Here is a 3201-nt window from a genome sequence, read left to right on the forward strand (position 1 = left end):
TTTTTTTTAATTAAAATATATTTTGAGTTATATACATCCTCTATCATAAACTTTCCATCACACATCTTAAAACCACATTAAGAAACCTGTGCTTCCAGTTACAATAAACGCACCCACTCCCCTCCCTGCACCTCTGTACACCCACCCTCCATCCTCACCTACCCCAATTGCAGTCCTTTAGTCCAAACCCTGATTTGGGGTTTACAGTCTCAGTTCATTCACTGTCCTTGTTGCTGTCACTATCCATGTTGCTGTCACTTCTGCTGCTGCTGATCCTGTTGTAGTCCATCTCGCTGTCTCCAGGTCCAGTTGCATCTCTGTCCTCTTCCCCTCCCTTCTGTCATTCTCTCTGTCCACTTCCCCTCCTGGAGGGTCTCTGAACAACCTGTGCCTTGTGTCACTTTTCCAGATGAAGTTGGCTACGTCTTCTCCATTCTCACTCACCGATTTCCAGTGGTAGGACTGAAGTTTGCTCAGAAACATTTTAACACAGTCTGCTTCCTTGAGCTCAGTGTGCCTGTATAACAGGAGGTTCCTGCATTGCCACAGGGCACTCCTGACATAGGACACACGCATTATCTGGGACCTCTACTGTTCAATCAGGTGTCCGTACACCACCTCCCTTGTCATCACAGCCTGGGCAGGAACAATGTACCCATGCCCCAGCCACAGGGAGCTCCCAGCCCCAGCTTTGCAATCGCAATCAGGAAGCGGGGGCTAGGAGATTCTTATCCCCCTGGGTGGCAGGGCCCAGGCTAATAAGAATCTCTCAGCCTGGGCCCCATGATCACAGAGAGAGGGCTGGGAGCTTCCTCCTGCCGAGGCAGATGGACATTGTCCCCACTCAGGCTCTGGTGGCGAAGCCCGCCCCACTGGGCTCCAGTGGTGCAGCAATGTCCCAGCTCCTTCCAGGAGACAGCTGTCTCCTGGCTCCATGCCAGCCCCTGGACTAGCACCCAGGAGGAGTCTAGAGCTCTCCCTGGCTACTGCAGAGTCAGTGCAGGGCCAGTGGGGGTGGGAGCACACTGCTGCCATGAGCAGCAAATCTGCTCCCATGTCCCCATATATGTAGATGCCTGCCTGGGATGGATTTACTCAAGGAAATTTGGAATGGGCTTCCAAGGGAGGTGGTGCTCTCCCCTACCTTGGGAGTCTTTAAGAGAAGGCTGGATAGGCATCTGGCTGAGGATATCTGACCCCAGCACTCTTTCCTGCCCAGGCAGGGGGTCGGACTCGATGATCTGTTGAGGTCCCTTCTGACCCTAGCATGTATGAATCTATGAAATTACTCTAAAGTAAATCCACCCTGGAGCATTTCCACATTTAGATGTGCCCAGGCAGTTGGGTCATTTTAATGACAGTACTCCAGAAACAACCATGACAGGAAAGCATATATACATAGCAAATCCACTAAGAGCCATGATATTTTAACAGGAAAGAGATTACTTGCTAATGATAATTTAAAATACATTACATAGACCACGTCTACATGAGACCCTAAGTGCGCAGTAGCCCAAGACTATTGCACAGTAGCATTATGTGGCAGAAAGCGTGATGCAATGCTAGTGCACAGCAGTCTCAGGCTACTTCACAGTCAGTGTCACAAAAAAGCTATTTGTTGATGCTACTGCACAGTAACTTAGGTTTATACAAGTACTAAATGATTGTGCAGTAACGAATGCATAATCAGTGTCTCATGTAGACTCAGCCATAAAGCACAAATCTAGTCCCAAATGCTCACAAACTTGTCTTTATTTCCCTCAGGGTGTGCACTGATAAAATAGCTATGGGAAACCATGTATGGAACACTTGCTCAGGGACAGAAGTACCATGAACTATGGTAAGGTTATACTTCAAGAATGTTTGGAGCGGCAGTCATTAATGTTAAGTACAAACAGAGTTAATCCAAGCATAACACTGCCTCCCAGTCCCAAAAAGTGTCCAAACATCTCCACTGGTTTTTCCTTCTGATCTACAACCCAGGACTTCCAGCATATCTGCTCCTTTTCCCTAACAAGATAGAAGTGTGTATGAATGTTGAAGTCTTTGGAGGCCTGACAAGTCATTGTCTATAGCAAACTAAGGCTTATACAGAGGCCAGGAGTGTGCACTACATGAGGTTTGGTTCCTATGGAGAAATTAACTGTAGTCACATAAATAAAGACTGTACCTCACGTGTATATACATTTTCTAACTTTTGAGAGCTTGACTTGGTAACCTTTGTTACCTGTCAGCTCCATGTTCTTGGGGAACCCTGACACAGGACGCAGACTGTCTGACTCACAAAGAATCCCCCCCCACCCAACCTAAACAGAAACTGATTAAAATGCAGTGAGAGACGCATCTAAAACCCTCCAGATAAGGGTGACAAAAGTGAAACAACTGCCCTAGGTCTCATTTGCATCTGAGATGGGACCAGATGACCATTTATTTACATGAGAGATGGAGAACAGAAAACCTGAAGCAGAGACTGCAGTGAATTCTGGGATCAGATAAGCAGGGGAACCCTGCATGATGGGGAATCTGTGCTCCAAATGCTGATCAACCCTCACACTCAGCTCAGCATTTACCAGACAAGTTCTAATCTGGGTTTACAAAGGACTTTTCCTCCCCGCCCCCACACAAAACCTCTAAGCAGAAGTAAGTTTAATAGGCATCTTGGGCCGTACATTCCCCGGTCCCACTATGGGAGGCCTACGTAAACTTAATTGGCTAAAACTCAGTTGCCGGGTTAGGGAATGCTGAGGCAATATACCGAGTCCGAGGGGGTATGGATAACATTTGAACAATGGTACAGGGTTCATCACAGCGTCCAGCCCGTTGCAGCCCTATCCACAAGTGTTGTCATACTTTTCCCGAGATGACTAGTGGAAGTCCTCTCCACAAAAGGTTATGAACACTCCAATAATTGCCTTAAGTCTGTTAAAAGACTATAGTAAGATCTGGAAAAGTCATGCTAAGCTGAGGCTTGTTCACAAGTAATCCAAAACCCTGATGCTGCAAGCTACTGTTTCTGAAGAAACCAGGAGATATCCCATCAGTATATCTGCTATCCATAGGAATGTCAAGCTGGCTCCTAAGTATGTGTTTCCTGAGTATCAATCAGTTTCCTGAGAAGTTCCAATCAGATAACCCCTTGTCAATAGAAAAGACAATTTGATTTACACTATTGAGAATGCTTGAAAGAAGCTGAACTGAGGG

At 46.6% G+C, this 3201-nt stretch overlaps 1 long non-coding RNA gene across 1 annotated transcript in view; it reads right to left on the reverse strand.

Moving 5' to 3' along the window:
* Positions 1-2009: 2009 nt before the first annotated feature.
* The window catches only part of LOC109291567, a 2900-nt gene continuing 1708 nt past the window's right edge, over positions 2010-3201 (reverse strand). The window contains exon 2 of the long non-coding RNA XR_002095887.1: positions 2010-2218. This is a non-coding gene — a long non-coding RNA (uncharacterized LOC109291567). The remainder of the gene's footprint in view (positions 2219-3201) is intronic.

This window comes from Gavialis gangeticus, unplaced genomic scaffold (genome assembly GCF_001723915.1).
Source record: "Gavialis gangeticus isolate Ggan-Ray unplaced genomic scaffold, GavGan_comp1, whole genome shotgun sequence".
In the NCBI taxonomy this organism is placed as follows: Eukaryota; Metazoa; Chordata; order Crocodylia; family Gavialidae; genus Gavialis; species Gavialis gangeticus.